Source organism: Somniosus microcephalus, chromosome 6, assembly GCF_052327205.1.
Source record: "Somniosus microcephalus isolate GS21.2 chromosome 6, FLI_Smic_1.0, whole genome shotgun sequence".
Taxonomy (NCBI): Eukaryota; Metazoa; Chordata; class Chondrichthyes; order Squaliformes; family Somniosidae; genus Somniosus; species Somniosus microcephalus.
The window spans coordinates 188545417-188559441 of record NC_140992.1 but is presented as its reverse complement, the minus strand read 5'-3'; positions in this window follow the sequence as shown (position 1 = coordinate 188559441).

Here is a 14025-nt window from a genome sequence, read left to right as displayed (position 1 = left end):
CCTTCCCCACCCTACATCTGCACATCCTTCTCACACCAACTTACATTGCACCTCTACCCATCCCTCTCTATTCACATTCTTACTTCTCATCTCACTAGCCACCACTCACAATCACCCTCATCCTAGTACAATCATGCAAACTAACAACACACAAACAGTGAAATCTTCATTTTCAACACTTTTTGTTTTTGGACGGTTCAGTGTGCACCTTTGGAAGTAGCTTAGTGAGTTACAGTGAATGGTGAGACATAACGGTACCCCCTGCAATGGTGATGAATGTGAAAGGAATGTCTTGGGCATTGTAGGGATGCTTTATGATGTTGGTGTGGAGTGGTGCCAACCTGGCAATTCAGGGTGTACAGCATCAAGTGAAGTAAATCTGGCCATGGTGAGGCCATCCCTGGCCTCCTGGTCAGCAATGTGGTCAGGTGCTGATGCCCTGTTGCCCTGTGTCCTGTGCAGCATCAGGTAATTGCAGAGAAAGTTGGTGGTGCTGTTGTTGGGGCTGCTGGTGTGCCTGGTGCTGCTGGTGTCGGGGTTGATCGTGGTATGATTCTGAGGACCAAGGTGAGAGAGTATAAAGGACACCCATGCTGATGGTATAGCTGGCAGGTGAAGTAGAGATGACAGAATCGATCTCTCAATGGTGAGAGAGGTAATGAGGTCAGACTGGGTGGAGACTTATTTAAACTCTTGCAGCCTGACGATTCTGTCGTGAAAATGCAGTGAAGACGAGCTTGTGGCTGAGGGAAGATATCTCTATAAGGTGGGAGCTCTTACTATACATTTGAAGCTGTCAACTCAACAGCTGATAAAATGGCCACTGAACTCCTGCCTCAGCTTGACAGACGTGGTCAACGAAAAGTGTGGACCCCGTGGGCGAGCTCGTAAAATCAAAGGGTAAGCTGAAATATATGTTTAATAATCTCCAAATAAGTTCATAATGAATTCAATTGGGTCCCCCAACGCTGTGCGTCGGGTCTGCTCAATGCTGACTGACACTTCATAGGGAAAGGCATGTGGCGGCGGGTTCATAGCAGGGTTATGACCCGCTGGGGAAAAAAACACTTTCCCACCCAACCCCCCGCCGCCCCACTGATCGCGTCCTCTGACCCTCGGAAAATCTTGGCCTCATTTCCGATTTTCCTTATCGCAGAAACTCAAAATCTACCCTAGTGTCATATTGGTTTAGAAATTTGTCTTCTGCGTTAGGGCAAAATGGGCAACAGTGAACTGACATTCCATTTTGCACTCCACCTGATTATTTTTTCCTTGAAATAAATGAAGTGGTAAATCAGCCGACTGCAAAACGAGCAGTCGTTTCACGGATACGTGTTTTTCCCACTACCGCACAAGAAGAATTTATACGCATTAGCATTTTAACTGCAGCATTCACGGGATGTGGGCATTCCTGGCAAGGCCAGCATTTATTTCCCATTCCTGATTTACCTTGAGAATGTGTTGGTGAGCTATCATTATGAAGTGCTACAGTACATTTGGTGACGGTACTCCCACAGTGCTGGTTGCTATGTAGTTCCAGGATTTTAACTCAGCGACGATGAAGGATCGGCGATATATTTCCAAGTCATGATGGTGTGTGAAATCGAGGGAAACTTGGAGGTCATGTTGTTCTCCTGTGCTTGCTGCCCCTGCCCTTCTAGGTGATAGGGATTGTGGATGTGGGATGTGCTGTTGAAGAAGCCTTGGTAGTGCATCTTGTAGATACACACTACAGCCACGATGCACTGCAAGTTGAGATTTTGAAATTTTAAGGTGGTGAATGGGGTGCCTATCAAGTAGGCGGCTTTGTCTTGGATGGTGTTGAGTATCTGGGGTGTTGTTGCAGCTGCACTTTTGCAGGCAAGTGAAGAGTTATCCATCAGACTCCTGACTTGTGCCTTGTAGATGGTGGAAAAACTCTAGAGAATCAGGAGATGCCTCACTCGCCGAAGAATACTCAGCCTCTGACATCCTCTTGTAGCCACAGTGTTTAAATGGCTGGTCCAGTTACGTTTCTGGTCATTGGTGACCCCCAGGATGTTGAATGAAAGGAATTCGACGATGGTAATGCCGTTGAATGTCAAGGGGAGTTCGTTAGACTCTTTCTGGTTGGAAATGCTCAATGCCTGCAACGTTTGTGGTGCAAATGTTACTTGCAACTTGCCAGCCCAAGCCTGAATGTTGTCTAGGACTTGCTGCATGATGGCAAAGACTGCCTCATTTTGAGGATTTGTGAATGGAAATACTGTGTAATCATCAGTGGATATCCCACTTCTGACCTTATGATGGATGGAAGCTCATTAATGAAGTAGTTGAAGACGGTTGGGCCTAGGCCACTACCCTGCGGTACTCCTGCAGTGATATCCTGGGGCTAAGAGGATTGGCCTCCAACAACCACAAAAATCTTTCTTTGTGATAGGTATGACTCCAACCAATTGAGCAGTTTCCCCCTTATTCCCATTGACTTCAATTTTACTAGGGCTCCTTGATGCCACACTCGGTCAAATTCTCCCTTGATGTCAAGGGCAGTGACTCTCACATCACCTCTGAATTCAGCTCTTTTGTCCATGTTAGTACAAAGGCTGTTATGTGGTCGGGAGCCAAGTGGTCCTGGTGGAACCCCAAATGAGCATCAGTGAGCAAGTTATTGGTGAGTTAGTGCCGCTTGATAGCAATAACACCGATACCTTCCATCATATTGAAGTCTGCTACTGAGTGTACATTTGTGCCCTTGCTGCCCTCAGTGCTCCTGCGAAGTGGTGTTCAATGTGGCACAGATTCATTAGCTGAGGGACGGCAGTAAATGATGATCAGCAGGCGGTTTCCATGCCCACGTTTGACCTGATGCCATGAGAATTCATGCGGTCCATAGTCAATGTTGAGGACTTCCATGGCCACTCTCTCCCGACTGTATACCGCTGTGCCACCACATCTGGTTGATCCTTCTTGCCGGTGGGACAGGACATACACATGGATGGAGATACAAGAGGCTGAAGTATAGAAGTACAACTTCTCTGCTTCCTACAATCAATGGCGTGGAGGTGCAACATTTCACAATATTCGCTCTCAGCCTATGCCCGAAATACAAGAATGAAACGTTTGTCCTTTTGTTTATATGCCAGCTCAGAAGCCAGGAAATTCCACAGCGATTATCCCAGTTTTATTTAGCCATGTCCTGTGTTTCTCTAAGGAAAAATCCAGTCTATTGCCGACGTTATTGCAGATCCCGCCCACTGAATTTAATGGCATAAGAGTAAAATTTTGGTTGTGGAAACCACAGTCACAATGTTGCTAAGCACTGGGTCGGTCTCTCACAGGCGTTGTCTAAGCAGTTCAAAACAGAGAACAGCATCACTTTCATTTGAGAATTCAATATCCAATTTATTTTAAAGTCTTTTGGAAAAAGAAAAGCAATTGTCAAACTATCAGAACTGAAGGGAAAAACCTTCTACTCTTCAATTCCTTTTGATGCACAGGCAGTATGTAGGGAAATGTTGCAAAGTATGCATGCTCAGAATGCAAAAATTGCACGCTGTAAAATTCTGCAAGCCACACAAACTCATAATGCACAGATGTAGTTGAACGTCCCCTCCAACTGCTGTGAGATAACCAAATATCCAGTCGAATTCTAAGCTTTTAAGACAGGTTGAGACCTTGAACAAAAACTTTAATGAGGCTTTTAGAAGGCGCAATAGTCAATTGAGTGCGTAAATTTAACAGTAGCACATTATGTTATTACCGTTTCATTTGTCCTGATAACGGATACAGAGTTAACATGAACAATTATCATAACGTTCACGTTTTCCTATATAAGTTCTTTGCTGATTGAAAAAGTACTAACTACGACTGCATTCTACAATATAATGCTAAAATATGCGCGGTGTCAGATGGGTGGTAATCTTGGGCCAGTTTTCGCTCTCAGTGGAGAGATTAACAAGGTAAAAGGGACAAACGGAAATCGCGCCGGAGAGAAGAGCAGAAGATCTTCAAAATGGGCATTCCTAGAAGAGAAGAGGCAGTGAATTAAACACTAATACAAAAGTAAAATACTTTTGTTCTGGAAGGTATTTCCGGCGAAAACATGTTCGCGTCCACAAGAAATAGCAACCAAAGCAACCCCCACCACGCGCGCACATCCACACACACACTGGCTGCTGATAGTGAATGGCATACGAAGCGGCTACGAGATTTCATATGTTATATATGACCCAACCATTGAATTGCAACTTGAATTCTAAACTATTGAATATGATGAAATAAGAATCATTAACTTTTATTATTTTTCAGAATTAACACCTTTTCCTTAATATATAAACATTTGATTTACCCCACTGTACTTAGGTTGTATACGCTGAAGGATGCAAAAGGTAATTGCTCAGAGCAACAGGAGAAACAACGGCAAAAAATTGTTCGCAATCTCTCGGTCAGTTCAACGTGAGAACGACATTTGATTTATATAGGATAATGTATAATACAATAGGTTAAACATTTCGCATGAGTAAAATGTATTACATGGTAATTTGAATAGAGGGCTACAGTAAAGATGAAAGTGCAGAAAGCAGCGATGTATATTAGAGGTGATTCGGTAGAAAGTTTAGAACATCTGCGAGAAATAAAGAAATTAGTTTTAAATTACAGAAGTTAATATTAATATTTTTGTATTATGAGAATGTATTCTATGTGATAATGGCTAACACAGGGCTTAGATTAGGCCGTTAAAATTCTGCAACACCGCTTGGAAGAAGCACTGAGAGTCGCAAGGGCACAGAATGTACTCTGGGTGGGGGACTTCAATGCCCTTCACCAAGAGTGGCTCGGTAGCACCACTACTGACTGAGCTGGTCGAGTCCTGAAGGACATAGCTGACAGTCTGGGCCTGCAACAGGTGGGGAGGGAACCAACACGAGGGAAAAAACTACTTGACCTTATCCTCACCAAAATACCTGTCGCAGATGCATCTGTCCATCAAAGCATTGGTAGCACTGACCAGCACAGTTATTATCATCGAATTACAGTATGCAGACGATGCTTGCGTCTGCGCTCACTCGGAGGTCGAACTCCAAACTATCGTAAACACCTTCACCGAAGCATACGAGAGCATGGGCCTTACACTAAACATCCATAAGACAAAGGTCCTCTATCAAACCGCCCCTGCCACACAGTGCTGCCCCCCGATTATCAAAATCCACGACAAGGCCTTGGACAACGTGGATAACTTTCCATACCTCGGCAGCCTACTGTCAACAAGGGCAGACGTTGACAACGAAGTCCAACATCGCCTTCACTGTGCCAGTGCAGCCTTCTGTCACCTGAGGAAGGGAGTGTATGAAGACCAGGACCTCAAACCCGGCACTAAGCTCATGGTCTACAGGGCAGCAGTGATACCTGCCCTGCTGTATGCCTCAGAGACATGGACCATTTACAGCAGGCACCTTAAAGCACTGGAGAGGTATCACCAATGCTGCCTCCACAAGATCCTGCAAATCCATTGGCAGGATAGGCACACCAACGTCAGTGTTCTTGCTCAGGCGAACATCCACAGCATCGAAGCTCTGACCGTGCTCAATCAGCTCCGATGGACGGATCACATTGTCCGCATGCCCGATACGAGACTCCCAAAACAAGTGCTCGACTAGGAGCTCCGTCATGGCAAGAGAGCCCCAGGTGGGCAGAGGAAACGCTTCAAAGACACCCTCAAAGCCTCCTTGAAAAAGTGCAACATCCCCACCGACACCTGGGAATCCCTGGCCCAAGACCACACAAAGTGGAGGAGAAGCATCCGGGAAGGCACCGAACACCTCGAGTCTCTTCGCCGGGAGCAAGTGGAAGCCAAGTGCAAGCAACACAAGGAGCGCAAGGAGCGCACCTCAACCCAAGCACCCCACCCACCCCTTCAACCACTGTCTGCCCCACCTGTGACAGAGACTGTAGGTCCCGCATTGGACAAATCAGCCACCTGTGAGCTCATTTTTAATGTGGAAGCAAGTCATCTTCAGTTCCGAGGGACTGCCTAAGAAGAAGAAGAGTGTGGAGACGAAGTCCCGTCTTCACACTGAGGACACTCTCCATTGTGTTGTGCTAAATGTGATAGATTCAGAGCAGGTAGCACTTACTCACCAATAACCTGCTCACTCTTGCCCAGCTTGGGTTCCGTCAAGACCACTCAGCTCCCGAACTCAGTACAGCCTTGGTCCAATCATGGACAAAGGAGCTGAATTCCGGAAAAGAGGGGAGAGTGACAGCCCTTGACATCAAGGCAGCATTTGACCGTGTGTGTCATAAAGGAGCCCCTGTAACACTGAAGTCAATGTGAATCGGTGGGAAAACCCTCCACTGGTTAGAGTCACACATAACACAAAGGAAGGTGGTTGAAGGTCAATCATCATAGCCCCAGGACATCGTTGCAGGAGTTCATCAGGGCAGTGTCCTAGGCCCAACCATCTTCAGCTGCTTCATCAATGACCTTCCTTACAACATAAGGTCAGAAATTGGGATGTTGGCTGATGACTGCATAGCATTCAGTGCCATTCTCAACTCCTCAGAAAATGAAGCATTCCATGCCCGCATGCAACATGATCTGGACAACGTTCAGGCTTGGGTTGATAAGTGGCAGGTAACATTCACGCCACACAAGTGCCAGGCAATGTCTATCTCCAAAAAGCTACAGTCTAACCACCGACATTCAATGGCATTGCCCTCAACAAAACATCACTATCAACATCCTGGGGGTTACCATTAACCAGAAACTTAATTGGGCCAGTCACATAAATACTGTGATAACAAGAGCAGTTCAGAGGCTAGTTATTCTGCGGCGAGTGTCTCACCTCCTGACTCCCCAAAGCCTTTCCACCATCTACAAGGCACAAGTAAGAAGTGTGATGGTATACTCTCCACTTGCCTGGATGAGTGCAGCCCGAACTACACTCAAGAAGCTCGACAACACAGCCCGCTTGATTGGCACGCCATTAACCACTTTAAAAATTCACTCCCTCCACCAGCGTACCGTGGCTGCAGTGTGTACCATCTACAAGATGTACTGCAGCAACTCGCCAAGGCTTCTTCGGCAGCAGCTCCCAAACCCGCGACCCCTTCCACCTAGAAGGACAAGTGCAGCAGGTGCATCGGAACTCCACCACCTCCAGGTGCCCTTCCAAGTCACATACCATCCTGACATAGAAGTATATCGCTGGTCCTCCATCATCGCTGGGTCAAAATCCTGGAACTCCCTACCTGTTATGGGTAGGGTAGTGGGCCCAAGCACAGACAGACAGCCAAAGATCTGAGATGGAGTATAACGCAAAAGATGCATTAGTAGAAGGCTCTTCAAATACAGGACGTACAGAGAATTCTTCAAACAAAAGACCAAAGTAACAATTCAAAGAAACAAAGCGAGTATACAAAACGCAGGGCAAGGACTAGAAACTAACCTGTGACTTGCAGGCATGAGAACTCAAGACTGAGCGACTGGGGCAGGAAATGGTCAGCTTAAATAACAGGCCTGATTGCTCTCATGAGACAATTACTCTAATGAGACACAGGTGAGGAGACAGGTACCGAGACATGGCAGCAGAGTACTGAGGCCTCCTAAACCGCCCTCTGGCGGCCAGCAGAGGAACGTGTAGCTGGGACCCTGACACTACCTAACAGCACTGTGGGAGTACCTTCACCACACGGACTGCAGAGGTACAAAAAGGCAGCACAACACCACCTTCTCAAGAGCAACTAGGGATGGGCAATAAATGTTGGCCTTGCCAGTGATGCCCAGATCCCATAAGCGAATTAAAAACAAATATCTGTTTGGAAATATCCTTCATTGAAATAAAAGGTAGGTTATGCTGAATGTTATTATTGGCCACGTCAATTGAGTTAGCAAATAGAACTTTCTGAGATTTTTTTTGTGTCAATAGCAATAGAATGGACTGTCTGGGCTTCGAATGCTGTACGAACAGCTTTAAACAAATGTAAAACAAATTCAAGCTGAGGAGAACAACCAGTGGCCACAGAGCGAAAGAACAGCAAAGATAAAATGAGTTAGAGAGAAAACAAGACACATCGGGTACAGTGATTAGATAATAACATGTTTTACAAATCCTTACGATAATTGGAGGAAGGAAAGACAGAACGATAAGTAATTGCAGCAAATGCTGGAAATACTCAGCAGGTCAGGCAGCATCTGCGGAGAGTGAAACAGAGTCAACGGTTCAGGTCGTTGACCTATCGTCAGAACTGGAAAATCTTACAGCTGTAACACGTTTTAAGCAAGTACAGAGGCAGGGAATGGGGGAGGAAAGGAAAGCAGAGAAGAGTAGTCCTGTGATAGGATGGAAGGCAAGAGTGATTACATGAAGAAAGGGATGATGGTACAAGACAAAATTGGTTGGTAATGGGACAAGTAAAGACACAAAAGATGTGTCTAGTGGAGCTGTAAATGGCAACTAAAGAATAATTATCAGCAACTGCTGTCCGAAAAGAAATGGGAGCAGTGGTTATGATCTGAAATTGTTGAACTCGATGTTGAGTCCAGAAGGTTGTAACGTGCCTAATCGAAAGATGAGCTGCTGTTCCTCGAGCTTCTGTTGAGTTTTATTTGAAACGTGTAGGAGGCCGAGAGCAGAGAGAACATAGTGGGAGTGGGACAGAGATTTAAAATGGCAAGCAGCCAGAAATTCAGGATCATGACTGTGGGCTGAATGGATGTGTTCAACAAAGCGATCAACATATCTGTGTTTGGTCTCCCCAATGTAGAGGAGACCACAACAGAAAATCTGGAAACACTCAGCCGGTCAGGCAGCATCCGCTCTCTCCACGGATGCTGCCTAATCTGCCGAGTGTTTCTTGCATTTTCTGTTGGTAATTCAGATTTCTAGCATCCACAGTATTTTGCTATTGTAGAGGAGTCCACAATGTTTGCAGCGAATACGGTATATTAAATTGAGAGAAATACAAGTAAATTACTATTTCATCTGGAAGGAGTGTTGGGGCCTTGGATGGTGTGTAGGAGATGAATGGACAGGTGCTGCATCTCTAGCGCTTTCACGGGTAAGTGCTGTGGGAAGAGGAGTGTGTATAGGGCATCATTGAAGAGTGGTCCAGGGCGTCGCGGGGGTGACATGGAGTATTTGCATTTTAATTCTCTGTCCCACTCCCACTTTGACCACCATCCTCTGCCTCCTGCACTGTTCCAATGAAGCTCAACGGAAACTCGAGAAGCAGCAACTGATTCTTCCATTAGGCACTTTACAGCCCTCAATATTGAGTTCCACGAATGCAAGTCATACCACTGCTCCAATTTTTTCCGACAACAGGTGCAGGTGATGGTTCTGCTGTTGTAATTTACAGCTCCTCTAGTCTCAACTTCTGTTTTTTTACTTTTCTCATTAACACCCTTTTAGCCTTGCACCATCATAATTTTTGTCACTTAATCGCTCCTGCCTTCCAATCTATCACGGACCTTTCCTTTTTTTCTTTCCAACCCTTCCCCTTTCACTGCCACTTGCATAAAAGCTTAAATCGCTAACTTTTCCCGTTCTGATGAAAGGTAATCGACCTGAAACAGCCGCTTGGGAGCGGGTCAGCTGGGTTCCGGGTTCCAGTCCCGCCCTCAACTGCATCCGACCCACAGACCTGATTTTACGTTAATTGGCCTGCGTGTTTGCCGGCCAATTAAGAGTAAGCCAGTCAGATTACGTCATTTGAGGATGCGTCATCTGCCGGTTTTCTTAAAAGGGCCACACATAATTTTTTTTAAATGTTGATTTCTCAATGTATGACAGCTTTGAGCTGCTGCAAACACTGACAATCACTGTACAAAGGTGAGCTCTTGCACCCAGGCCCTCCATTGACTCCTTCCTTAGGCTAGAACAGATGGCAGCTGCAGGTGACGTTCCAGAAGCGATCTGTCACTGGTGAGAAAGGTTCTCCCAATGAGGTGGGACTAGACATCCAATTCAAAACTTGTTACCTACAGAAAAGTGTAAATGCTTTAAAAATGATATTACCAACATGTTCTTATCTCTGAAACTCACCAGTGTACCATTGAATCCTTCGGAACACTTCTGCAGCTGTTATCAATGCAGAAACATTACAGCAGACTCACAATACGCCACACTGACCTGGCGTGGTGTCCTGACGTCAGGAAGCCCGAAGCAGAAGCGGCAAAATTGAAAAAGTGCCTGTTAACATGTATGAAGTACCTGTTAACAGGCAGGTAAGTGGCTATAATCCTCTTCCCGCTGCTATGTTCGGGTCCATGCGCAAATCGGGGACCCAACACTTGGGAAGATTGATTGGAGGCGGGTTGACACAGCAGGTTTCCTGAGCGCTTGGAAAATTCCCGTCAAATATGTTTTTCACTGCAGATGCTATCTGGCCTGCTGAGTATTTCCAATATTTTCTGCTTTTACTTCAGATTTCCCTTATCCACAGCATTTTGCTTTTTTAACGGTAAGCAAATACCTTGTTATGACACCCTGGAAAAGAAAGAGTAGTTTGATGAGCCTGAAATTAAAAACAACGAGAATATCGAAAGGAGAAAGAAATTCAGCACACTGTGTTCTTATTTTGTGTCAATGGAAGTGACTTTATAAAATATTATTTTTGGATCCCAAACAAATCTTTATTGTTTCTGTGAATTAAAGGGAAGAGAGCATTAATATCACAATGTTAATATTCTGATCCAAGCAGTGCAGTTCAACCCCATAGTTGCAGAAACGGATGTTGACTAAAGAGAAGCGTATAGCACAAAAGGGCATTTGTTGCATTGCTGGCTTAATGATAGAGCAAACCAAAAACTAATTCCATCATCCTTTCCTTTCCTGTAACCACTTATCTTCTTCTGCTTCGAACATTTATTAATGTTTCTCTTAAAATTAGATTATGATTTTCACAGTTATTCGGTGTTGTTGAAGGTGCAGGTGTGTGTTTATATCATGAGCGAAACCGATTAAAACGAATGTCAGTTACGAAGTCATATTTTGACAAGACAGAACTGAATTTTCGCATATGTGTGTACAATAAATATTAGGTACATGAAGTTCTTTAGAATAAACGTCCACATTGTGGGATTCAATGATTACAAAGAAAATGTGAATCAGCTTTGTTTCCTGTATGCTTTATTTTTACAAAGCATCGCAGGTGGACGTAAAAGATCCCATGACATTATTTCGAAGAAGAGCAGGGGAATTATCCCGTGAACCAGCCAATATTTATCCCCCAATCAACATCACTTATCTAGATTATCTGGTCATTATCAAATTGCTGCTTGTGGGAGCTTGCTCTGCGCAAATTGGCTGTCGCGTTTCCTACATTACAACAGTGACTACACTTCAAAAAGTACTTAATTTGCTGTAAATTCGCTTTTGGACGTCGAGGTCGTGAAAGGCATTATATAAATGCAAGTCTTTCTTTTCCTCAATGAATCACCTGCTGAAATGGAGGCATTCCTGTAAATGGAGAAGTGAAGCTCGATTTTTACATGAAAGGAGGACCAGATTACAATACATCCACAGACTGGGTTGAAGTTTCTCCGACTACTTGAATTAAAGACTGGATTCCAATGGCACCCTGTTATAAACCACCTGGGCATCCTTTGTAAATAAGAAATAATGGGCCAGTAATTCCGGTCCCAACGCATGAGTACGGACGGAGTACTCACGCGTGGGCCCATTGGAAGTGCCGGATTTCAGCATGCACAGCGCATGCGCGGGAAACCTGCATTTCCTCCAAGGGGTTCAGAGGTCCAACGCGGGCGCGCAGGACTCTGCGCGCACGCGTTGAACTTCCTTCTTTTTGACAGGTTTGCCCGTGTGCAAGGGCCTGAACTTTTTACACATATAAAAAGGAGGCGTAAGGACTGGATTCTTGAAGGTAAGTGGTCTATTATTTAAAATTATTACATTTTTTCCACAGCTTCATTGTTTTTAAGGACTTTACAGTAAGGTAAGTTTATTTTTAGGCCCCATTTCTTAAAAAATTATTTTTTTCAAAAATTTTATTAATTGTTTAAAATAGTTTTTTAAAGTTATTTATAGTTTATTTAACTATTGGGATGTTTTTTAAAATTTTATTTAAAGTTAAACTAGTCTTTTGGGCGTCCGTACTTTTCATGAGTTTGACAGTTCTTACTGTCAAACTCATGAATGAAGTTTCCCCTCCCCTGATTGGCTGCACAGTGCTCACCTGATCCCAGCCAGCACATCGCACTAACTACACCGCTGGATCAGGCAAGCACATTGCGCCGACATCTGAACCGGACCAGTGACAGGAATTCCAAGCAGGCCCAGGCTTCAGATGTTGGCGCACCGGGTGAGTGCACATCGGGGGCTTGAACCCGCGGCAAGCACCCGATCCTAATTTCTGGTCCATTTTCTACTTTCTATCTTAGACAGTTGTAACTTTGAGAACTGTAGTAGGGATTCCATGCCTGTCTTTGGGTAGGGAGAGGAGTGCAGCACAGAAGGAAGAAGATTGCCAAAGTAGGGACTGGCGCTACTGGATACATTCTTTTTCTTGCTGTGACAGTCCACATCTAATGAGGACAAAGAGGTTTGGAGCAACTGTGTAGAGCAATATTGCTGAGATTTACGAAAGGCTTTATAAAGACAGGGACTGTTTAAGGACTAAAACAAGGAAGCACGTGCTTTAAAGCTGGCACTGAAATTATTAAGAATATTTGGCACATATTTAAATTAAATGTGGGAAAAAGGTAGAACACTCAACATTTTACTTTTAAAAAACAGCAAATACCACAGATGCTGGAAATATTAAATAAAAACAGAAAATGCTGGAAATACTGAGCAGTCAGGCAGCATCTGTCGGCTGTTTGAATCAGTTGTCCAATGAGTTCCCCTCCACAGCTCTTTCCCCGTAGCTCTGCAATTGCTTTCTTATTTAATGAATAAATACATAAATACTTGTGTGTATGTGTGCTTGTGTTTATATGAACAGAGTCATAGGCAATGTGTTCTTAAAGTAGAATCAGTGCCTTACTCCTATAATGTTATAAAGGGAAATACTTGCACCCTAACTGTTGTCTTCCATTCAACACTTGTTTTGATGATCAACTGCTGAATAAAGGCAGCCTGTGAACAGACGAGTTATCTGGAAATACCTCCATAGTTATGTTCCAGATAAATCACTCAGGTCTGCATCGTAAACAGGATCCATCCCATTTACTTCCTCATCCTTTCTCCACAAATCAGAATATTATCCAATTCATCACACTTGTTGCGCTTTTTAATTATAGTTTCAGTTAGGGGCCTGTCTTCTGCCCAGTGTCCTTTTGCTGAGGTGGTTAGTGGGCGAGTCATGATGTTCCTAAGGAGAACTACGCAAAATCTCCTCCATGATCGCCTCCCACCCGTAGTTCGAAGGTGCAACACACTGTAACAAGGGATAACATTAATTAGCAGCATTCCTCTTTAAATAATTAAAATTATGGGGAAATTCAATGTAAATTTTTTTCACTTTAGCTAAATTCTGTATACGTTTTAACTAACTGGCCAGAAATTACATTTCGGGATCCTGCATGACCAGCAGAACATTGCCGGAGTACATGGAGACATTTCATGGAAGGTGTAGCTTCTAAAAGCTCTTTATAATGGCCCAGAAATTCGGGTCGGGGGCTTCCCGCGGGTGCAAGCCCCCGACCTGCACTTACCTTGGGTGCCGGCAGTTGAGCTGTAGGGCCCCGTGGAATTCAGCTCCGAGGCCTGGCCCAGCTGCCGGCGCGCTGTGCTTGTGTGTCCCAGGGGCGTAGTTAGTGCGATAAGTCCCCTGGGATCACGTGAGCCATGGGCAGCCAATTGGAGGAGGGAAAAGCCCATTCATAAGATTGACAGGAAGACCTGTGAAAACTTATGAATACTACGGCCCCAAAATAGCAGTAAACCTTCAAATATTTTTTTTAAAATCACACTTTGTAAATAAACTATAAATTACATTAAATAACAATTTTAAACAATAATTTAAATTTTTGAAAAAAATAATTTTATAAAAAACGTAGCTAAATATAAACTTACCTTGCTT